The sequence below is a fragment of the Melopsittacus undulatus genome, chromosome 6 (genome assembly GCF_012275295.1).
Source record: "Melopsittacus undulatus isolate bMelUnd1 chromosome 6, bMelUnd1.mat.Z, whole genome shotgun sequence".
Lineage (NCBI taxonomy): Eukaryota > Metazoa > Chordata > Aves > Psittaciformes > Psittaculidae > Melopsittacus > Melopsittacus undulatus.
The window spans coordinates 69,296,263-69,321,982 of NC_047532.1; the positions used below are offsets into that span (position 1 = coordinate 69,296,263).

The 25,720-nt window shown below is 41.4% G+C and overlaps 1 protein-coding gene across 1 annotated transcript in view; it reads right to left on the reverse strand.

Moving 5' to 3' along the window:
- Positions 1-25,720, reverse strand: part of LOC101881667 (glypican-5-like) — a 333,120-nt gene that overhangs the window by 53,999 nt on the left and 253,401 nt on the right. The gene's annotated exons all lie outside the window — the stretch shown is intronic.

Sequence of the window (25,720 nt, forward strand, 5' to 3'; positions counted from 1 at the left end):
AATGTGCTCTGTTCAGCTCAGTGCTGGTAGCATGTAAATAAAATATTTTCCATCTGTTCTCTGCTCCTTGTGAATCGTTTAAACTTTCTTCACTTAAGGCATGAATCTGATGCCTTACTTCAGTCCATTACCTATAGCCTGCACAGGACTGGAAGATGCAACCACACTGTGGTTCACCCACCTGAGAAACTTGATGCTAATCCTTATCAACCTTTGGTTTCAAAAGAATAGGTTTGCACAGAAAATCTTGCACTGAAACTGGCCAAACACTAGAGATGAGCCACAGGGGAAAATGAGTGTATGAATGAAACCTAATGGTGGGAAAGTGATGAGGGTGGATTAACAACTGGATGGCTTTCTGAAATGCTCATTTGATATGGCAGTGACTGAACGCAGAAACCAAGCCATGCCTTGGCCAAAAGTTGAGGAGTGTGGGAGAAGTTTGACTGCCAAGGGGATTACACTAAATCCACTGAAGGCTTCTCAGTGCAGGAAACCCCGGCTTCTTTATTATATACATTCATGATCAAAGTCTGTCTCCATAACAAGCAGCAAAAGATCACGGAAAACAGTGTCAAACGGGATATGCCCTGAGGCCCCATAAACTTGGAAAATTCTCTGTACTGGTTGTGTGAACTGTCCAGGATACTGCTTCTCAACTGGTGGCTCAGGAATATTAGGCAAGAGAGCAGACAAAGCACTAAGAACTGTTCTCAAGATGGGGATGATTGCATTGCAGTCTCCAAAGAGCTTGTGCCTTGTGCACCCAAATACCTCCTTGGCAGAGCATCCTCTGTAAGCTATGCAGTGTGCACAAGAAAGCGAGTTCTATGGGTTTAACTGTGCAACCATTAAGAATACATGACTTGAAGAGTGAGAATAAAAAATATGAAAGGAGACTCATTAAAAACAATATAGAGTTTGAATAAATGATGGCAATCTGAAAAAGCTGCAACATACTTGCCTGGCAGAAACTGCGTGTGCCTTGCTTTAGGGCTGCAGATAGATAGGATGCTTGGTTGATACTGTTCATGGTAGGTAATATGCAAGATGATCTAGACAATCTGCTGAAGCAGGTAATCAGCTGGATAATTTAATATGACTTAAGGAAGAACAATTATGCATCTAATGGCTAACAGAAAAGCAAAATACATCATGATTAAGGTTTTGCTGGAGGAAATGGGAAAGGATAGAATACTGTGGGAACTACACTACAGAGAAGAAAGATGAGTGCATTTGTTCAGTACAGAGGACTTTTTGCAGTGGGAGATACAAGAAAGAGCTTGCTTCTGACATAATCCCCCTTTCTCACACAGAATAGCATATATGGACTATATATGTGCTCAGTTTTGGTCAGTATATGCACAGTCCTAGTTTCACAGCTTGAGATACTTGACTTGAGACTCTAAGAAAGGTGTAAAAAACCCCAAGTCCCAACACTGATTCAGGGCCCTATAAAAATAGGTTCAGCATTAAACACAGCAAACTGATGAACAAGCAATTTGACAAGATTTCTTGAAAGCCACACAACTTCAGGATGACTTCAGTCAGGATGACTTTTTCCTATAAAAAGTGGGTTTTAAAGAGCCCAACCCACAACAAAGAAGAAAAGGCAATGACTAAATTCAGAATTTCATGCAAAATTCTTATTTTTGGTGGAATACATGGACTTTAAATAAAAGAAATAATAAACCTACCACAGCTGTTGTCTGCCCCAAAGCTCAGGTCATTTAGAAACAGTTTGGTGCATCAAAGGAAGGACAGTATGGAAAGCCAGAGACAGAATGGAATGCTGGAAGGAGAATCAGATGCCACTTGACAGAAGTGCATGAGCACCACAGAACTTTTGATATAGAAAGCTTTTTATTTTGACTTCCAGGGTTTTTATTATACGCTAACTTTATGGGATACAGTGAAAGCCTACAAGCAGTGTATCCTCCAAACAGCCGGGAGTATGAAACAAGCTCTGTATCTGAGAAGAGGGAAGTTTAAAGGAGGTACATGTAGGGAAGATCAGGGAATCTAAAGGCACTAAGAAATAGCTAGCACTTGCTATTTGTTTTTATGAGTAAAATCCACATCAGCCACTGTGTGCTGGTGGCAGAAGGGTTAAAGTCTCTTCTCTGCAGCCCCTGTGTTGTTAGTGGGCAACCACAAGCCTGCAATAAAGGCAGGATGAAGTCCAATAATGAAGGATGGAGATGGAGGGATCTGGGATCTCTCCTGTCTGTACAGTTAAGTTTGTGTGAACTGAAACAAGTCACTTGGCCTCTGTTGCTCGCTCTCCTTATCTTGAGGAGGGAGATTATCACCCTTCCTCATCTCCACTGAAGTACCCTGGCATTTATAAATATAAAAGAAATTTAAGCAGTCTGAGGATGTCAGTCTTTTTTTTTTAATACTTACAACAAATAATATCCTGTTACTTTAGTACCCGTTTCATTTTTCCACATGCAGAGCACCCTGGAGCTTCCTGCTCCTCCAGTGTACCATTTCCCTGACTTGAATTTCTTAAATACATCCAAAAATTGGGGAGGGGAAACAACAATAATATTATCACAAAAAGTCTAGAAGTAATTCTGGATGTTAGAATAGACAACAAATTTGTGTACTTATATTTGCAGCGGATGATTATTCATAAATAGTTTAATGTTCTTAAACATAAGACTCACGTAGCAGCACTGTTACACATTCAAAGCCCCTTCGTGTTTACTAGTCCAGTGGAGGATATCTAAAACAAACCAGGACCTGCAAACAAAAACATTCTGTAGAAAACAGAGCAGGGCTTTTAGTGCTCTACTTGTGTCCAAATAACAGGACATTAATCATTTCCCAGCACTGTACTACACATACTTCTCCTATTATTTAAAAGCATTAGGGCTGTTAACCTGTAAATGGCAGCTCCAGAGCCAAGCAATAAAAATGCACTTAGAGCTATTTCAGCTCCACATGTAAGAAATTCAAGCTTTTAAATTATTAGAAAAGGCACGGATTGTGACAAAATAGAGAGGTTTTTTTTTTTTTGCCATTCATATAGCATACTACAAAAGAGAGATGCTATTTCTCAGATGTGCTCTATACCCACCTTAGTACTGATAAAATTCTTCTGGTTAGGGGTGTCAATTCATATTAAAACAGACAAGCTGGGCAGAGGCCCTCACATGATCACAGTGATATCAGAGGGTTACCACCAGCACAGCTTACTCTATATACAGACATTATAATGTCCAACAGGCACCCTCCAAGACAAATGGAAGGGCTCAGACTACTAGCCTAGACTACAAGAAGGGCTTCTACTAGTTTAAAATTCATATCAAGCATCCTTGCAATAACCCTGATTTTGAGTCCCTTTTGTCTGATAACATCTGCTGGATGTTTGACGGTATTTAAAGAGTTAAATTACAGGAAGCAACTTAATATCTTAGAAACAAGACTCAGACCAAGATGCATCATAATATATAATTTCAGCTAACAGAACTAAGCTAATAAGGCCAAATGCTTTCTTAGGTGGTAACTGAATTCCTCTGGTACCAAGAGCTAAACAAGGAAAATCATCCTGATGACCATAGAGGTATAACCCATTTCTGTCAAACCCCTTTCCAGCACTCAGAATTTAAGCACTGGTAGAATGAGACAGGCTTTTTTCCTCTGGTCAATGCACTGGAATAATCCCCTTCCAACATGTGTTGGCCTCAAAATCATTCCTATACACTGGAGCTTTTCCTCTCTCCTTTGGGAATGTGTTGTAAAAATAGTAGCATTGTTTGTTTGTCTGGCTTTGTTAGAAACATGGCCAAGTTACCCTGCAGGATGCATTTCACTCCTCTCCTGGCAACCAGCAAATAAAGTCAATGGGATCTCTGTTTCTCAGCTGGGGGGTGCATTCCTCTCAAATACCATGGGCTAGCAGAGCAGCAGATAGCAGTAGCCAAGGGCAGGGAACAGCTCCTCAGGGTGATTTGTTCCGCAGAGCAAGGAGTCAATTGCACCTGTAGATATCTTCCAGCACTACATGCAAGAATGTCCAGCCTAATTCAAAGCAACAATGGTTTGCTGGTAGCTTAATTTCAACTGGCATAATGATGAGATCAGAAACATTCCCTGTCCCAAATTAATAGAAGATGCATCTTAAAAACAACAGGAAAGCAATTCTTCAAGTAATTCTTCACTGATAGGACTGAAAACAGTTCTGACACTAAAAGGACAGCCCAGCCGGCTACTCAGCTGCTTGCTATGAGCTCACACTCTTAAGTTTCTTGACCATTACAAAGGTGGGTGGGTTTGATTTATTTTTTTCTTTTCATGTATTTCTATAGTTCATTCCAAAGGGGAAGCACCAATGCAGCAGAGGAACTGCCTAGAGATCTTTCTCATTCACAGGTTTCTAGACCTCCTCCCCCAGAGTAGAAACCACAAGCCTCTGGCAACTGCAGGGTATCATACAGAGAGACTCACTTCACTTGCACTTCTGAGAGGGCAAATCCAGCTCCCAAGCTGCAGCGAGCTTTCCCTGGCCTGTTAGCGAGGGGGTCAGTGACAGGCACCACATTTTGGACACTCTGGCTTAGAGTTTACAGGCATCTTACTGTGGCATTTAATTTATGCTGTTATTTGTGATACCATTACCTCCTCCTAATAGTAATGAGAAATAACACAAGCTTCTCACAAGGCTAGCAGTAACCAATCCATCCTAAAGGGGTGTCCTGGAGGTTCTGCATTTAGGAATTCATAGACCTATGAATAGTTTGGGTTGGAAGGGACCTTCAAAGCTCCCCTAGTCCAATCCCCCTGCAATGATCAGGGACATCTTCAACTAGACCAGGTTGCTCAGAATCACATTCAGCCTGGCCCTGAATGTCTCCAGGGATGGTGCATCCACCACCTCTGTGGGCAACCTGTGCCAGTGTTTTACCACCCTTAGTGTAAAACATTTCTTCCCAGCTGAAATCTCCCCTCTTTCAGTTTTAAACCATCACCCCTTGTCTTGTTGCAACAGGCCCTGCTAAAAAGTCTCTCCCCATCTTTCTTATAGGCTCCCATAATATAATACATAATTTAACTGGGGAAGACCAGCAGTCCTGGCTACTACTCTTTGATTTGTTCTTTGAGTTCAATCTTTTTTCCCTTCAGGCTTTCTGTCACTAAACATGTTTACTTGGGATCAGCAGAGTTGCCTGTCTAGTCTCTGGCTAGAAATGTAGGCTGCAGACTGAGCCTGGAACACATCAGTACTCTCTGCTTGCTCCCAGCAACTGTGATTGCCAATGAGAGCTTGCAGAGGCAAGAAAAAAGCAGCCTCATTTGCTGCCAGAGTCAGTGATGAGGAAACAGGCCCTGATTAGTTGCATGTTCAGGCCTTGGCCACAGCATCCATCACACAGTCACTTACCTTCCCAGGCTGACACAATCCCCAATAAAAAAGCCCCTGCAAAACAAGCCAAGTGAGAGGGCAAATGTACTTTAGAAGGAAGCATAGAAACTCATAACATATCCACAGATGCTTCAAATAAACTGATGAAGAATCAAAATAGAAGCAAATAGCTTCAAAAGACTTTGCAAATAGGAATTAAAGTCTTTTCCCAAAAGCCAACAAGTTCCTCTGTTGTTACAAGACCTTCTGTGCAATACTGGCCTTCAAAGTCTAGCGTCGTTGACGCAGTATCTTTGCAAAACAGTTATGTTTATTCCGATCTGATAAAAATCAATACTTCTTAAACCAGGTCACCCAAGTGAGCTTTTACAGATTGTTAAAATGGGTCTGTCTTCTGTAACTGGCTTCATAGAGTCGCTTTGAGTGAAAGAAGAACAGCAACGTTAAAGACAGGCACAGATCACACCATTACTTTATCTCCCTGTCTCTCTGATGGCAACTGTTGTAATAAGCAAAATAAGAACCTTCCTTTAGATCACAAAAGCTATCCAATATCTGGAAGAAAAAATATATATTACAGTTTTAGCTGCAATACTTCAGAGATACAAGCCCCAGAAGAAACAGCACTAACCAGCCCTCATGCTAACAGCTATATTGTACAAGCTGTTTTCATAAACTATCCTCCAAACCAAAGGAAGCATTTCTTCACTTCAGCAGCCAGTAAATCTAATTAAAAACCAGAAATAGTGCAAATGAATGCACTTAGTTTGGAAGACAGTGTGCAGCATATGCAAACTAGTCACATACTGAAACAGTGGCCAGGCATCCTTTTTCTCCATTCAGATCTTGTGAGCTCTGTGAGAAAAATAGGAGCAAGTCAAAGAAGGGGAAACACACAAATCCTTGGCATCTGCATGTTACAGATCACCACAGTTTTCTCTCCCACCCCCTTCCAGAGACATTACTTCACACAGGCCTGTACATAAACAATGCTGCTCTAGAGAAAATACCTTCAGCATTCAAGACCCCATGCCATGGGATAACTCAGTGTGGCCATAGGGGACAGGAAGAAGGCTTAGGACATTCCATTCATTGACAGGCTCAGCTACCATCAATTATCTGTAGACAATTCATCTAGCATTTTGGGACATCCGCTTCCCTCCCAACAGACGCAGATGAAGAGTCTTCCCCCTTGCAGCCCAAGAGAAGGCACTGCCTTGGGTGTCTGACCAGAGCAGAGCTCAGCTCCAAAAGCTGTATAAGCACTTGCAATGCTGTATGTGGGACTCTTGTCAATGCCAAAATTTCAACCACAACCTGTTTAAACATGGTTAAAAGGAACTTGGAAAATACCTCAACAAAACAGAGGCTCCTAGAAAAAAGATGGGCTAAGTATAATGTAGTTGAAGGGTGTATATAAGGGAAACGATGATTTGTTTAGTCAGCTCTTTAAAAGCACCCTTAAATAATGTAACAATGCTTATAACACATCAAGCCAAAGATAAGATTATTTTTGGTTGATTTCTGTGCTGTGGTTTTTGGTTTTTAAACCACTCCAGGAAAGGAACACACTGGTGTTTACTAGCATTAGCTTGACATACACAAAACCCATAATAAGCTAGCAATATAAAACTCAAAGAGGACAAGGATGGGACCTGGAGGGACAGAGCTTTTTATCCTGCACTTTACCAAGGGCAGGATAAAATCTGACTGCAGTGATCCCTAGTGAACCGCAGAGCTGCCTGGCTCTGCCTCCCACCCTGACTTTCATACATATTTAAATGGCTGGGGCTGGACCTTCAGGCCAGGTTGGACGGGGCTTGGAACAACCTGGTCTAGCAGAAGGTGTCCCTGCCCATGGCAGAGGGTTGGGTCTCATTGAGCTCTAAGGTCCTTTCCAACCAAAAACAGTCTATGATTCTATGGGTGAAGTGAAAGACTGAAAAGAGAAGATAAAGTACACAGATTTGAGCCATTCAGCTTCTGGGAATCACAGAATACATAGGGCTGGAAAGGACCTTAAGAATGGGAGAGGGAAAAGATCTGCATGTACACACCCCTCTGGAGGAAGACTTCCAAGTAGGGGGCATTGTGGTGGATTTCAGCATTTGCAATTGCCTGCAGGAGCCACATCCTTAACCTTGAGCTACTGTGGTCTGCACTTTTGGCTGTGGAATCTAAATTTGCTGTTGAGAGGGTTTCCAATCCCTCTGTGTATGTTGCAGAATGTCTGTTAATCAGTTTCTTGTTCTAATAAAATGAGGCTTGTGGTTCTGCTCACTGAATTATGGCCTGCAAAACCTTAGATGATTTACTTCACATACCTGATTTCAACAGCACATTGATCTCAACTTGAAAATGCTTTGCAGCACAAAATGGGCTATCTGGTCCTCTGTGCTGAAGCCTGTCAGCAATATAAAGATCTCAAATGATGCAGAATAAAGACTTCTAATCCCTGTAGCCACCAGAGGAATGGCTAGTCTGGAATCAGCAACAATCAAATTACATTTGCTAATGCTAGTTTCAATGAAAAAGCCTATCCCAAATGAACACACTGCAGCAAAAGACTTCATCTACCCTAAGTCCTGACAGCTACCTAAAGCAGTAGCAAGGGAGAAACTCTGCAAGGAGTGAAGTGCTTGATTTAGTGTGAGAGTTACGGGATCAGTGGTAGATGCTAAAAGCTGTTCATGGCCAGTTTAGGCCTTGAAAACCCAAGAGTGATGGCCCCTCTGTAGAAACACAGATGCCTGGAAGGAGCACTGTTGGTTTTGTTCATTTTGCCTGGTAGCCTCACATTTCCTATCTGCTCTAGACAGGTCATTTAAAAGGTGACAGAGCATGACGGGTATCAATACTTGCAGTAGCTCATATTTCAGACTTTCCAGACTGCTTTGCTATGTCCATATCTGAATAGAAAGCACTTGTGACAGTTTCTCCGTCTTGAAGCTCAGAGCAAAAGGTTTACAGAAAAATTAAAGTCACTGTTTGTTTGGTTTTCCCTTCTCTTTTCCAGAGGCACACAGGAGGCTCAAACTCCTGGCATGAAAAAGCCCCAAACTAGACCATGTAAGCCACAGAATATAACACAAACCAGCTGTTTTCCCAAAAAGTTCCATACATCTAATATATACCTTAAACTATAAGGTCTGGACCAGATTTGTAGCTGGTTGTGTGAGCCCTGCCAATGTACATCACTCAAAAGCCTTGGCCTACACTATGTATTTCCATGGAATTTTATTTTGTGGAATTCAAACCAGTGCTTACGTATTTACCCAGCACTGAGAACCCTATGCTGTCCTCCTGCTCCACACAATTTTTAAAACACTTAACTCTGCATGCTGTGCAAAGGTGGGCATAGCAGGCTAGATCATACCCAACAGAGCAAATCTACACCTGTGCTCTGACCCCTTTTGCCCCCCATCAATTCAGCCTGGCATGCCTTGGGAATAGTACAGTTCTTCCAGATGACAACGGTCATGGGACCGTGGCAGGGATGCACCTTATAGACAGAATGGCAAGGCAGCTTTTAAAGAGCTGGAAAGAGATCACTAGTCAACATCTGGCAGCAGTTGCCAGGATAAACACAGCATAGAAGTGTTTGTGAAATAGCTGAGGAACAATATGGATAATGTGGCATTATTCTACAAACAGAACAGCATATTAATCAAGGAACAATAAAGCTTTTAATTATATTTTAAAGAGTCCCACTTAAAACCAATGCAAAACACAACTCACACAGAATGGCTGGTCTTTTTCCCATTGACTGTCTATGCCAGCTCTCCAGCTGTAAAATTAATAAAAGTCTTGAGAGCATAAGGAGGAAAAACACATGAAAAACTGAGGAGCTCCAATACAGCCATAACAGGCACCATGCAAGTAGGTGGGCTAGAGAAGACTATCCAAGTAATACAAAATTGTGTTTGTTTGGAAGGAAATACCACAAATATCAGGAGAAGACTTTGAACACCAGCCATCCAGCACACAAATGCTGATATACTAGGGAGGTAAAACCTTTAAGACTGCTCAATAATATCCTGTCTTCTGCCATTCATACACAGCTACACAATTCCTTCCTGGCCTTTTGTAGCACATCTATGCTGTCTACCCACAGTCATGAGGCACAGTCCCTCACTCACTAGACACTGACAACAGGGCTGCAAAAATGCTCCTAAAGGGAAAGGCTATGCCACACACCTAAGGTGCACCAGACTGAGTCTTCCACACTGAGTACCTGGAACATTCATGAATCAAAGAACCTTTCAGATATAATGGAGCTAAGATTGACAATATTTGCTATTTTGTGGTGCTGAGAGAAAGTGTCATTGTTTACTGTCAGACACGCTACAGCTGGCTCACTGCAGCACTCAGCTCATCTTCAGCTTCTACAAGGAGAGCTGTTAGATCGATGGGAAGCCCTGCATGATCAAGATATGGCTCCACTGAAATTCCTTATTATGAAAGAATACGCCACAGGCATATAGTGCTCACAAAGATTGAGAGCAGAATAGCTGGGCCTCAATCAAAGCCCACTGAAAAGCAAAGTGAAACACAATTGATTAAGTGGCAGTACTGGTCACAAGCACTTTGATAAGTTGTTTTGCCTTTAAACCAAAAACTGAACACTTTCTGTTCAAAATGACCTTTCAACTCAAAACTCAGGGTAACTATAGTTATATAAAACATCACATTTAGAAGTTACAAAACTGAAATGCTCTGTGTGAACAAAACAGACTTCTTCACAAGTTTCCTGATTCCATAGTGTTTTTTCTTATTTCTATTCGACCCCTCAAGGCTCTCCCCCTTCACAAAGCTCTAAGTATTATGTATTTCCTCATCACTGCACACATCTGAGAAGCACAGATTGCTTTTTGGAATTCATGCCACTTTCTTAAGCTTTCTCCCACCCTTTGCAGTTGGGAGAAAACCACAAGCTCACCTTCATTGCATGGTCCCACAGTACCAGAGCCAGACAAGCAGAGCAGGGTGGTGGCAGCAGCATATCCCATCAATGAACCAGTGATCACCAGACAAAGCGCAGGGTAACAAGGACTCTTGAGAGTCAAACCATGAAAGCCAAATCCTTTGGCTACAGCCCCAATTAAAAAATCAAACAAACAACAACTCAAACCACTACCAAAAGCTCAGACTGGAGCTTAACTAGAGCTCCTGACCTCACAGCTGGTGCTTAAGTGGGGCTCCTGACTCCACAGCTGGAGATGTGGGATCAGGGTTCCCAGGTGAGGCTGCTCAAGGCAATTAATGGCTGCTGCCTGGGCCTAAGAAATTAAAAAGGCAAGAATCATCTTTTGTGTTTTAAGCACCCGAAAACATAAGATATGAGAACCATGTAGTGTTGGTTTATCAGCACAGAATTCACGTGAGCTGACTGTGGCTCTGTACGGGCTCACAGCCAGCCTGGGGTTACTCAGAAACCTCTGGCAGCGTCAAAGGATAAAGATCACTCCAGTTGAATATCAGTAATAAGTGGAGCAGGTGCTAAGAATGGAGAAGGGATGATTAAGTAGATTCTAGCAATTAAGGAGTGTAGAGTGTGATGTACCAAAAGTCAACCTGAGACTCAGTGAGAAGTACAAAAGCCCATGGCAAAAATGTTCTGCAGGTGTGTATATATAAAAAGAGAACAGTAAAGTAGAAGAGGAGATGCTACAGTATACAGTATATACATACAATAACAATATATATACAGTATATAGTATACAGTAACAGTGTACTGTTCAGTATACTGCTATCCAGTCCCTCAGCTTTGCCATTATGCCAGTGAACACGTGTAACTGCTAACAGAGACTTAAATGTCTTAGTAGGAAATATATATCTGGCAATGGCCCAATGTCACATGTTCTGCCTGTAAGAATCATAAGAAGACAGTAGTTCATCATAAATAATAATTCATGGCAACGTCTCATAGAAAAACAAAACAACTTCAGGTCTAACTGTGCTTATGTCAAAGTCTACAGCAAAGTCTGGCTGAGAGCAGAAAGTATCTGTAGTGGAATAAGGGTAGAAAACCATAAGACTAATGTGTATTAAAGAGTTCTGAAGAAGGTCAGTTCACTAGAGACAGACCATATTGCTAAAGGCTTCTCCAGTACAAACCATGCCAGCAAAGGTCTAAAGATATTTTCTGCAGAGAAGGGAAAGGTGAATCAAATTTCCAGCACTGGGCAATGAGATTTTCAGGTTGAAGAAAGCAGCAAAGCTTCTCGTTTCATTCAGGTTTTAACTGCACACATGCATCACCCAAAATAAAGGTTATTTATATTTAGAAAGATACAGATATTAAAAACCCCTTAGAGTCTCATGAGTAATAGTTTACTTGAATTACAGGTCAGCAACATTGTAAATAACCTGTTACCTACAGCAGGTCTCAGAAGGATGGGGTCCTAGCTTCTGAGATACGCCCTAACACAGGCAGTATAACCACGTGCACGTGACACTTAGGTGCAGATTAGCTTGCTTTGGGGCATATTGATTTCTTCCTGTCCAACTTGACCTCGGACCCCCATGTTGCAAAAATATACATGGAGCTATGGGCTGACTCTGCAATCAAAGGTGCTCTGTAAATTACCAATTTTCTGTAAGGAAGGACAGTAAGTAAGTAAGGAAGTAAGTAAGTATTTGTTGCACAGGTAAAGTAAGTGAGAAGTACACTCTAATACTGGGTCAGAAGATAAGCTCTGTGGAGAGAAGCTGAATTAATATTATTATAATACACAGAAGACTACACAAGGGACACTATTATACAAAAGAATTATTCCGTATCTAATTTCAGCACACCCACTGGATTGTGTCCAGTGCCTGCAGACAATACTTCTAGGTATAATATTAGCCTTCTATCCAAGAAGCACACCTTAAGGCATGCTGAAACAGAGTACATTTTCACTAGGACCATAATTCCACTAGAGAATTTACTTTGATGGAAAAATCAATTGTTCGCTTTCATAGTGATGTTTAGGCAATAGGTTTTATGATAGTTTTCTCAACATTAAAAACACAACTTCAAACATGACAGAGCAATAAGTATGACATTTGACACTTATGAATATGATAGCAAATGAAGCGGAGAGGTCTTCAGTTCTTTTAAGATGGGTTGATATACTGCAGCCCATTCTATGGGGCTGACTAATGCTGCTTTTCTCTTTTATATTTATTAATGTTTTCTTATTTCATAGGCTCATTATTGTTAATCTGTTTCATGGCTAGCATCAGTGTTTTAGAGATGAAAGAAGAAATGGGGGCAGGATGATTCCAGTTACTGCCTCTCGCACCCTAGTGACAGTTGGAAACTCCTTTTAATTAAACAAGTGTTACTTTTAAAAAGTTAAGAGTAATCCAAGCCTGTAACATGCAGCTGGGAAAACAAGCAGGCATTAGTTCAGCTCATAAGCACATCCTGAAGACAAGTGAGAGGAGGAGATTAAATGGGCTCTCATATGATGCAAGCAGGCAGAATGGCTGGGAGGTGTGTATGTGTGTAGGCCAGGGCCAGAGCTGAAGGAGAAGCTGTAAAATGTGCTCTTCAGAAGTACATTTTGATTAAAAAAGCAGGTGATTCGGAAGGTTAATCTGATTTCTGATCTGACATCACCAGATAGCACATCACACTGGGTAGCAGGTGCGATACAGGACTTGCCTTAAGTCTGACTCCTTCCTCAGAACAATAAAAAAGTCCCCCTCTCCCTGTTCATCATCTCTTCCACTTCAGATAACAGTAAGTAGCAGTAGAATCAGTCCTTTGCATACAACAGCTCCCCAGAAGCAGGAAGCTATGCCGGCAGGCATCAGGGAAAATTATCTCTGATGCTCTCACTGCAACAGAAGGAAGCACTATGAAAATCTGGGATGACGCAAAAGAAAGCTCAGAAGGAAGAAAGCTTGCTTTTATCTGTTCAGGATCCAACAAAACAGCTGAAACTGAGAATATGAATAGCCCTGACTGTAAAGGAGGAAGTTCTAAGTAAGTATTTGCTTTAGCAACAGTTAGGTTAAAGCCTTTAGAAGGCAAATGCCCGAGCACAGACCTGTCTCTCTGCAAGCCACGCACTGGGCACATGCACTGCTCAATGATAAGATTAGCACTGTGTGTTCTCTCAGCACTAATAAGGTGTTATTTCTGTTTTCATCTTAAATTACTATCATATAACGAAAATTACCCCAAGCACTGTTATTGTTAACAAGCCAAAGTCTAGAGGAGTTTAGAGCTCCTGCCCTAATCCACCACTTCTGTTCATGCTCTGCAGTTGGCCTTGGCAAATTCTGCTGCTGTTGGAGCCAGCCAGCTCTGAAATGGAGGAGCTGGCACAGACGGCGGTTGGGTGAGGGATTTCCTTTGTTGATTCCATACTGCCAGGTTGTAGAAACTGGAATCTTTCAAACCGAGAGAGATAGTGTCTGGAGGATGCTGGAAAGATCTTTCTGATTGGCACTGAAGGCTTGCAAAGAATTGGCAGTGAATGAGGCTCAAATAGAGTTACTGTGATCAAATACAGTGCTATGTGTGACCAGGTTGCAGCATTTCCAGGAAAGAGAGTCTAATGAAACTGGGCATCAGTCAAGCGAAGGAGCACAAACCTGGGCAGGGCTGGAGCAAAGGCAAGGCATGCTATCTGCAGAGCTGCAGCACTGGGAGCCTAGGAGCTCCGAGAAGGATGCTGCAATGGTACATATGGCTGTGTGAACCACTGCAGCTGGTAAAAGGACACTGGTGATTTTATTCCCACCTCAAGTCCCTGCTGAATACATTCTTTTATGCCTATAAAAATGCCAATATCTGAATCATAACTGACAGCTTCTGAGACAGTGCCAGAAAACAAGTATGTAACTTTTATACTCATAAGCAACACTAAGGGAATGTTAATGAAGAACAGAAAGAAAATATTTGGTTTACATTTCACAGCCAGTAAAAGAACCTTTCCCTCTGAACTGTTCAGCTACTCTCCCAACGCTTATGTGCTCTGCAACCAATGCTAACCTGCCTGTCTCCTTTCCTTAGCCCCAGGCAGGAGGGTCTTCCTACAAAGCTAACCTGCTCCAGCACCTGGGCTCTCCTCTTAAGTCCCTCAGAGGAAATTTGGATCTGAGACTTCTGAGATCTTAAGATGGACACGTATGACAAAAGTGCCAAATCATTTCAGGTAAAAAGAAGAGATTTTCAATACTGCATGGATTCTTGGGATCTAGAAATTGTGAGAAAGGATCACTGTACTAAGTTTCTTGTTAGAAATAGTAGTGGTAGTAATTAAGAAACAACTCAGCCTGAGAAACTAACCTCTAAGAGAGGCCGAAGAGATGAGAGGTCTGAGAAGATGAAAATGATGCTGATATCTATTCACATGGTGCAAACCATGTCGTTTAAGAAAACACACTGAAGTTTAAAGGCTGTTCACATTTGTCTTCTTTTAAAATGGAATGTATATATTTCATTTCAGTAAGTCAGAATGTTTTACTTCTCATCTGGAATTCTTAATCAGGAAGACGTGATACAATCTGCTAAATCTCAAGAGTGCTAAGATATGAAGGGCCTTTAGCAGTGGTACAGGTAACTAAGTTTGTTATGCTCTTCTATATATTCTGAAGCAGAAAATCTGATTGTTCTTTTGGCAAGGGGCCCTGTCTGTTCATCTTCAAAGATGACCTGTTTTAAATTTTAAAATAAATATTATTTGAAGTTGGAGATAATTTTATTTTACTAGAGCACATAATACCAATGTATGTTCTTCATTACATACAGCAATTGTTTTTGCTAATATACTACTGTATTGAAAACTGGTGTGGGTTTTTTTATGCCTTATTCAAAAGATGAAAATACTAAAGGCAGGTACTTAGCTGATGTTAACTGAGATGACAGATCCTGTGGAGCTACATTAACATCTTGGCATATTAACAATCTGGATTTTTTTGACTGATGTAGTAAAAAGAGGATAATCTGGCATTTCTTTTTACTCATTATTAGCATTTCTCATCAATTCCCATAAGTAATTATGAGAAACAATGTCTGTGAGAGTCCTCAATGGGATTTTTACTAGGTGACAGGTGAAGGAGAATCTTGTATTAAAAGGATCATGGGTTAGGGGTTCCCCATTTATCTGGTGCTAGACTTCCACACAGAAGTAGAACTACCCTGTGGAGCTAAAAAATGCCCTAGGTTTTTAGTACCTCCAGCTACTCTAATCTGAAACTTATATTATAGCCAGCTCAAAGGTGATTTATGTAATTGAACAGAAATTACTACCCCAATCTTAAATCGTTGATAGCTTCAAACAGAACTTAAAATATAACCATTTCCAATGCACTGATCCACACATGCTCACACATGTGGTTCTAGCTCATAGATGAAATATTCTTCTCCCTCAAGAAACTGGCCAAAACTGAAGCCACCAAGAAATCCCTAAGAGAGAAACACATCCCTCTGCTTCCTGAGATTTACTCCTGATGTTACAAGCTATTAGATCAAACAGGAAAAAATATGACTGTAAACATGTAGCTAGTTTACTGTATGTACAGCAGGTGTAGCAGCTAAATAGTATTTAAAGTATCTGATCACTTCTCATGTAAAGGCTTTGCTAATTTATATGCACAATTTGGAGTTCTGGAAAGTTGCTGCTGTTGCCCATATTGAAGTGTAACTTTGGTTTTGACCAGCTACAGTATTCAAGTCTCCAATTCTAATAAAACAAAACAAAGAAAATCTTGTTCTTGGTGATATTATTAATCTGTAGTCATTTAATTTCATGAGGCTTGTACATTTTTTCATGTTTTCATGTATATAATTCAATTAAAATAAGGCGATAATCAAATCTACTGACAACCTATAACAGCAGGTTTTCCTTAGCACTGAGTAACACTTTTGTGCTACCTTGGTCTAATGAGGAACTGAAAAAAGAGTATTCATATATTACTTTCACAAGAAAAAGGTGAGAGCTTCCCATGGATTCCTCAATTACATCATCACCACGAGCTGCCTGCCAGTTTAGCAGTCATGTGTTTGATGATGGGCATTTTAAGGCATTAATGCTGGGCAATTTTCTCTAAATTCTTTTCAGGACAAATCTCCTTAAGCTCAAATATCTTAACGCTTTCCAAGAACAAAAACCTAACATGCAAAGAGAGCAGGGTTAATGTAGTCTGTGCCAACTACATTTATGATAACGGTGAGTTGTACAAGACCCCAGGAGAAAACAGATTACACATCTGCTTATTTTCCTAATGTGAGGTAGAGACATGCTGTTGCAGGCTTACTTTCCCATGCTCCCATTAACTCAAACTGGGGCTTCACATGGCTGTGACTGTAAGCTATTAAGCCTTGCTGAGGACTGAGATCAAACAGCTCAAGTATCACTAATGCCACACCATGACTATACAGACCAGGGTACAGGGAGAAGTTGCTCCCATTCACATGCCATGGGCAGGGATACCTTCTACTAGACCAGGTTGCTCAAAGCTCCGTCCAGCCTGGCCTTGAGCACTGCTATGGGCATATATGCAAACATGCCCTCGATCTCTGATCTTGCAAACCATTCCTTCCAGTGTTTACCCCTTGCCTTTGCAAATCCTCTGCCTGAGGAGCTGCTGCACAAAATCCACACCAAGATGTGCCTTCCAGCTCAGAAAAGGGCTCAAATACATGGCCTGCTCCTACAAATGAGAGAGGCCACTCCTGAAGAAGAGAACAGCAAGAGAAAGCCTTCTTAGAAGTTATTGATGACTGTATCCCAAATACCAGAAATTTGAATAACTAGAGTCTTGCATCCAGCTCTGGGGCAGCAACACAAGAGGGATGTGGAGCTGCTTGAGTGAGTTCACAGGAAGGCACGGAGATGCTCCAAGGCCTGGAGCAGCTCTGCTCTGGAGCCAGGCTGAGAGAGCTGGGCTGGGTCAGCCTGGAGAAGAGAAGGCTCCTGAAGGGGAAACCTTAGAGTATGACCAGTGTGAAAAAGGGATCATTGTAAAGATGTACCATCAGGGCTCTTTCAGGGAAATGAAGCAAAGATAGAAAAGTAATCTCCCCCCAGATCAATGCATATTTCTGCAAAAAAGGAGAAAGAACCCTTAAGTAAAGACATGCCCTGCCAGTGTTCAAGGCTTCTTTGTAGCATGAGGGAATAAAGCAATAAGAAACCCTTTTTTATCATAATCTACTGCTGTTTAAAAATTACAATATTAAGGTAGCATGTATTCTATGTAAGTCTGTCTAAGAAGAACACATACAGGAAGGATTGTGTTTGATTATATAAAATGAAAGTAGTGAGGGATGACATTGCACCCATCCACATCAGCACAGTGTAAAGGATCTGAAATCAATGCTTTGATTTTTAATGAGATGCAGAGAGTTTGTGCATAGTTAGTCAGAAGTATTGTACTTTGCAAAAATGCTTTACAAATGGGGACACGGTAATTACAGTACTGGGAAATGGCTACTATCTATCTGCTCTGCACTTCACAGGCTAAATAGGAATTTCATGCATACTGAATACACTTGCGTTAGCTCAATTCATATTTTTCAATATGATTTTATAAGGTAAGAATAAGATAAATTCTAAATTGCTGTTCAAATGTTACATCTATTTTATCATGAGCTATGTTTTTAATAAAATGCAACTTTACTTGAAGCATACATAATGTTTGCATAATCTGTGGAAGGAAATTGTCACTCTAGGAAATTTCTAATTTGCTTATTTCATAGGAAACCTTCTTTTGATGTATTCTGCAGATTGATGTGGTTTCAGGGTATTTATACAGATATAAATGTATTTCTTTGGTTGCGTATTTGCTCCTTTTGAGTAGTTTTTTTATAGTTTGCCATATATTTTCATATAGTTTGCAAAAATAAGTTTAGGATTTATCTGCAGTTTAAAAAACTCATTTCAAATCTTTGATACAACACACTTCCAATTTTTATTGTGACACAGATTATGCTAATTTGCTTCACAAAGAGGATGCAAACTGATTCTAGAGTAGGGATTGCAGCTGACAGCACCTAGGCTCCTGCTTTAAATCAAAAGGATTATGGGGTTTTAGTCTCATGGATGGACATTGATTACTCAGGGTTTTTTGGATTAATGGAGAGATTCCCACTGGGCATTTCCTGGTGATGCATTTGGGTATGATACTGAATCACTGTTGTGTCCCCATTAGTGTCATCTTTTTAATTTACTGACAAGCTGCCAACGTTCTGTTAAGATGTCACAGGGCCTTGGAATATGATTAAAGTGGAGGTTTTTGATTAAGCTCTTTCCAGTTCATGATATCCATGTGGAGTTTATGTCAAGTGAGACTGCAGCCAGTCAGTACTTGCCTATCCAACTGGACAGGACTGCATATCCAGCAGATTCACTGGGAACAGAAGAGATGAACACTCAGAGCTGCTTACAGGCTGTAATTAAACCTACAAAGATGGAGGTGGTCCCACACAAATGATGCTAGGGGACTGCCATGGCAAGCAGTAGAGAGCTGGGCTGGTTCAGCCTGGCAAAGAGAAGGCTCTGGGGAGACCTTGGAGCAGCTTCCAGAGTCTAAAGGGGCTGACAAGAAACTCGGAGAGGGGCTTTTGACAAGGGCCTGTAGGGATAGGACAAGGCTTTAACCTGACAGTGGGGACACTGAGATTAGACATTAGGCAGAAGCTCTTCCCTGTGAGGGTGCTGATGCGCTGGCACAGGGTGCCCAGAGAAGCTGTGGCTGCCCCATCCCTGGCAGTGTTCAAGGCCAGGTTGGATGGGGCTTGGAGTGACCTTCTCTAGTGGAAGGTGTCCCTGCCTGTGGCAGGGGTTGGAACTGGATGAGCTTTAAGGTCCCTTCCAACTCAAACCAGTCTGGGATTCCGTGATCCCTGCCTTCATATGAACAAACAGGTTCTGCTAGGAGAACCGAATGGAAACAGCTTTAGTACCTGGGAGAAAAGCTGTAGCAGGAAACCCACCTTCAGAGGTAAGGAAGAAACCTCCAGGAAAATTTCCCCACCTAAGATCAGCAGAATGAACACAAATGAAGCAGATACTTAAAGACTGCACAGCACACATGAAGGCTTTTCACATCACAAACTCAAAGGAAAAATAAATATATAGTCCCTGCAGCTTTAAGAAAAAATGAAGAGGTCCATGAAGAGAAAAGGAGGAGAACTAAATACCAGAGAACATGAGTAGTTGGTCACTTTCAAAAGTAGTAATTTTTTAAAATGTGTGAACATAACATGAATATTTCAATTCCCAGGACTGTTCTGCCGGTACTTTTTATGGTGAGTGATGAAACGTTCCAGCTCGGCTACAATTGTTCTATATTGTTGTAATGGGATTCTGTATTTTAACTTGACATGGGACTGTATCCCAGTTTTGACAGCATGCTTTACTATCAATAGCTAGTTCTGAAATGATGCCACAACCTCTGTAAATTATATAAATACAGATACGAGAACAGGATAGTGTCACTGTTCTCTAACCTGAAACAATGTAATTTTCTGTGTTTTGGCACACCATTGCAGCTCATCCTGAGCCAAAAGTTTGGATGCATCCTTTTAGGCATGTCACTACTGCAGGATACCATCCTGTGCAGCACAGAGGAGGGCAGCCTCTTCATTTCTTGGCTCAAAACTGGCATCTCATTAAGTCAAAAGCAAAATTCCCAGTCATGATTAGCAGGTCAGAATTAAGCCAAACTCCCCCATCCTGTTTTTTCTGGCCTTTATTCCTTTTCCTTAGAGTTGTATAATGTAATACCTTTAAACCAAGAAGAACTCTCTGGATGAAAATATCAAGCTTCCTAGCTTCATAGTTTAACTGCTAGTTAAAAAATATAGTGGTTTGGTTCTTTTTTTTCTTTCAGGGGGCAAAATATTCCTGCTTGAATCTTCCTTTTCCCCTTTTTTATAAAAACCTACAAAAATATCCCCTCAAATTAATGCTCTTTCAATTGCGTATCTACCAGATGCCTCCCCCAGCAAATGTTCTTTGTGCTGGCTGTAGCTGTACAGCATACTGCCCATGCGGCAGCAGGATACATATTTAAACAGGCTGTTGCTTTACAAGCACATGTTCAAAAGATTTTATCTAATCAAATTTTAAATAGGAAATTACTTGTCTGACTTCACATCAGAAAGCTATTCCTTTCCCTGCTGCTCCAGATTGGATTATTAGGACTTCACTACTTCAACAGTGTGTCTGAGTCACCAGTCTTAATTTTGGGCTATAAATATCAGATGATGATTTATTACTTGGCAGTTTCAATACCACAATGGCAAGTTGACTTTAATCTCTTTAATTTGAGATGAACAGCAAACAGTTTTGAAAGCTGATAGTTTTTGAGGTTCTTTGTGCAAATAATGGCCAAGGCTTGGGCATGCGCCGCATGGATTTTCAGCCCTTCATCAGCTGATTTCAACCTACTTTCTAGTGATTCAAAGGGGTTTTCATTGCCCATACTGATCTTTATGAATTAGCTGCTGACAGTGCACAATTATCTAATGGGAAACGGGCCAAGACTGTGATTTTGATAATGTTTAATGATTTTTATAACTAAATGGAATAAAGTTTGAGGGAGCAGTTGTTACCCTCATATGCCACCTGGGTTGTCACTGCTTAACATTCATGCTTCGCCTGGACTTCAGATGAGAGTTTATGATCTGCACACTGCCAGAAATCATACTATCTTCTTATTCAAAAGTAGTTGTTTGCTCACCAGAATGTATCATCAAGGAGAACTACAACAAAGACCCTTAGAAATCCATAATGTAGAGACTTCACTCTGCATATTCACACTCCACACATGCCATACAAATGAGTTTCTTCACTGTTCTGCATGTTACATCCAGTTCCTGGGTTTGGGTCTAGCAGATGGCATTACAGCCTCTCTGAGTCACTACAACACCCTAAAACACCTCTGAAAGGTGTGAACTCTCCTGTCCATCCTGGCAAGTGTTACATTTAAGGGAAACTTAACTGCTTGCAGGATTAAAGGACAGAAATAAACACTCTTAATATCCAGCAGACAGGAGACACCATAGGATAAATCACATGCAAAATCACCTGCTGAGGAATAACGTGCCTAATCTCTGAACCCTTTTCAAGGAAGGTTTTAAACTACATGCAGGATCATCAGCTGGCTTAAGTTCTTATAAGTACCTTGATCTCAAGGCAGACAGATCTAGCCCTACAAATTCATGATGCTGTTGATATGTCACATACTTCAGCCTGAAGTTATGTTCTTCTTGTAGTAAATTGAGTACAGAGTAAAGAGCATTTGTACTGCACTCTCTGCTACTATAAAACTAAACTGTGCTTTCTTTCAGGGTATTGTTTTGATCCTAAATCTCTCAGCTGAGACATTCTGATGGCATATCTGTTGGCTTCAGGCACAACAGCACTCTTTTAAGGAGTATCGTTAAACCTTAAAATGGACAATCAAGGAATAGAAAACCTCAGACCGTATACCTCGTGTACTCAAGGCATTTTCTCCCTAAACGTAAAGACAAAACACTCCAAGAAACATTGGTTCAAGGGAGGCAGGGAGGGAAAACATACCAAAGCAAATCTTTTTCCTCCTTTAAAAGAACAGCAGCCGCTTAGGCTTTCCTCATGAATCCCAAAACAAAGGAAGGTGGCAGCAGGGAGAAACAGAAACTGTATTCATTTGGCAGTGACTTTCGGTTTAACTTCCACTGCCAAACAGCTGTGCTATCTGCCTTTCAGCTGTATGCAATCAGAGATGACAGAGGGTTTCTTAAAGCCTTTGCAGTTGCATTAATTCATAGCCTTACTTTAATTAGTCTGGAATAATTCACCTTTGCAATAAACAAAGTCTTCCAGAGATCCCCACAAGCAAACAGGTTGTCCCTCACAGCTAGAGCTCTGGATATTACTAAAAACCGAAAACAAAGTAGCATGGCAAATGCTTTAAACCAACATGGGGTTTAAATGGCACAACAGTTCTCCATGCTGCCCATGGCAGAGGGGCTGCAACTGGATGAGCTTTAAGGTCCCTTCCAACCCAAACCATTCCAGTACTCTAGGATTTAGTTCCTCATTCTGCTTTCACTGGTGAGCTGGTAAGTGCTCAAAAGGAGGAGGAGAGGTACACAGGTGTCAGCACTGTCACTTAGCTGTGCCCAGGTAAGTGTTCCCTTGTGTGGCATGAATAATACCTCACAGGTGAATGTTTTCCTTAGTCTTGCAGGATTGTTTCAGTAATTTACAGTGTAATGGCATTAGCATTTTAAACTGAGCTTCCATTAAGTTATATGAGTTATCTATTTTGAACTAATTTAAAGGCCCTTTCATAATTAACGCCTCTTAATTAATTTTGACTTTATGGCATTTTGGGGGCAAACTGCATTAGCCTTCACATTTTATCCTATCACTACTTACCACGACCAAGATATTACAGCTCTTAAGTGAATTTCTTGTCAGGATGATCTAAATCACACAGCTCATGAAAAGGATCAGTTTTGCTCTCCATTTAGCTTGGCTTCTAAACTCTTGGTGCCAGCCTGATGCTTGCACATGACTTTCACAGAAATAGGCACTATGAGTATGGGGGCAAAGCATCTACCTGCAGACTGTTCTTGGCCTGGAGTAAGAAGTATGTTCTGCTTCATGTGTTTAGTAAGGTAATTTTTCTTGGAGACTTGTAGTTTTAGCCATCACATACCAAGCTGCCTCCTTTCATTCACACTCTTTGTGGTCTCACTATGTTGTTCCTATTTGGGACCATTCAGCTTTGTGATATCTTTGTTTAAAAGAAGTCCATTTTAATAAAACATGGGAAATGCTGGTGAGCAGGAATTCACTGGAAAATGAGATTGGTGACTTTTCAGCTCAGGGCTGTTTTCAAAACCTATCTCCTGTGGAACTTAACTAGATAAAATATTGCTTATAAAGTTAGTAAAAATGGTTCTGCTGAAATAAGTGCATTCAAAGGACACAGATTGCTGGTAATGTTTTCAATAGGAAACTGGTAAAGGCACATTACCCTTCAGTGATCTACAGTGCTGACTGCTTATACAGAACTACTGCAAACAGTTGAGCCCCAAATGTCTTTATCCCTCTAATGTTTGATTTCTCATTATGGAACAGTACATTGGAAAGCTTTATACCCTAAGCAGCTACAATGCTTTTACGTTTTAATTTGGTCTAAACAATGCTAAAATGATCAAAGATGTGCTGTAATTTATATTTCTCTGGTGAAATGGTAAAATTGCACTTCCCTTTTTACCTCTTTGAAGGTAACAGAGATAGTACCATAGTTGTTCAGAGACACAGAGTTGGCACTCAGGCTGTTATTCCTCTAGCTGGTGTTCTCATTAACATTAGGAGAAACTCCTGCAGGGAATGTGTTTATCTGGTCATACAGAAAGTCATTTATACCACTTGGCAAAACCTCCTGTCTTGCATGGATCCAAGCTGGTGGTACTGGGAATGCTCTCGCCTCAGGTCTAGGCATGAACATCTGAAGGAACTGAAATCCCTTTCCTTTGCACCTCAAACTGCCATGTAAATGCTGCATTGGAGGAAGGATTAGGAATGATTATATTCTTCTTCTCATATGCATTTCAGTTTAAATTATACTGTGTAATGAAGGGCACTAAAATGACACATAATACCTTATCCCTGTGTTGGTGGATTATAAAATAGATTTAATCAGGGATAGAAAGGTGGGAAAACCTTTCTTGCTTTCTGTCTCCCTCTCCCTTCCTTCTTCTCTCCCTCTCATTCTCTCTTTCACTCTTTCTTCCCCTCTTTCTTTTTCTTTCTCCTTTTGTCTTTCTCTTCCCTTTCTTTCTTTCTTTCCTTCTTTCTTACTTTCTCTCCTCCCTCTCTCTCTGTCTCCCCTTCCTATTTCTTCCTCTTTTTCCTTCCTTCTTCTTTCCCTTCTTCCTTCCTTTTTCCATGCCTCTACAATGCTCTCTCTTCCTATCCCCTTCTCAAAAGCCCCCTCCCAGCTGTTTTCTGATCCCATTTGCACAGAACAGAGGCTGCAGGAAATGTCCCTGTCACCCAGATAAACTTTCACCCATGAGACAGAAGTGTGACAACACCAGACATTCCATGTAATTCATCATAGGCTCAGATCCTGCCAGTTCAGTTAGCGTGAATCAAAATCTGCACTTTTCACCCTGATTATTTAGGTTTCTCTGGTTTTCTTTGCCCCCAAGTCTCTTCCTAAATGGTATCTCTACAACAGAAGCCAAAGCCAGAATGTGCAGCCAGGCAGTGGAACCGCCACCCTTTTCTCCTTCCCTACACATGCTGAAGTCCTTCTGGCAGGGTTTGCTTATGCTCCTCCTGACAGAAGCTACCCTTTACCTATCACCCCAAATGACAAATATAAAGTTTTGAAACCATTGTGTTTTCTTAAAAGTCAACCTCAGGTAAAGGCTTAAACTGTTACTGTTTAAACTTAAACTGTTTGCCTGACCAATTTGGTGGCCTTCTATGATGGGGCTACAAAAGTGATGGACAGGGGTGGAGCAGTTGACATCATCTCCCTGGACTTGTGCAAAGCGTTCGACACTGTCCCACATGACATCCTTGTCTCTAAATTGGAGAGACATCAATTTGATAGGTGGACCACTCAGTGGATAAAGAACTGGCTGGATGGTCACACTCAAAGAGTTGTGGTCAACGGTTCAATGTCCGTCTGGAGATCAGTAACGAGTGGTGTCCCTCAGGGATCGGTGTTGGGACCGGTCTTGTTTAACATCTTTGTCGCTGACATGGACAATGGAATTGAGTGTGCCCTCAGCGAGTTTGCCGATGACACCAAGCTGTGTGGTTCTGTTGATACACTGGAGGGAAGGAATGCCATCCAGAGGGACCTTGACACACTTGTGAGGTGGGCTGATGCCAACCTCATGAAGTTTAACCATGCCAAGTGCAAGGTCCTACACCTGGGTGGGAGCAATCCCAGACACAGCTACAGGTTGGGCAAAAAGGAAATTCATGGTAGTCCTGTGGAGAAGGACTTGGGGGTATTGGTCAATGAGAAAATGAACATGAGCTGGCTTCAGTGTGTGCTTACAGCCCAGAAAGCCAACTGTATCCTGGGCTGCATCAAAAGGAGCGTGACCAGCAGGTCAAAGGAGGTGATCCTGCCCCTCTACTCTGCTCTTGTGAGACTTCACCTGGAGTATTGTGTGCAGTTCTGGTGTCCTCAACATAAAAAGGACATGGAATTCTTGGAACAAGTCCAGAGGAGACCATGAGGATGATCAGGGGCTGGAGCACCTCCCATATGAAGACAGGCTGAGAAAGTTGGGGCTGTTTAGCCTGGAGAAGAGAAGGCTGCGTGGAGACCTCATAGCAGCCTTCCAGTATCTGAAAGGGGACTTTCTGAAAGGGT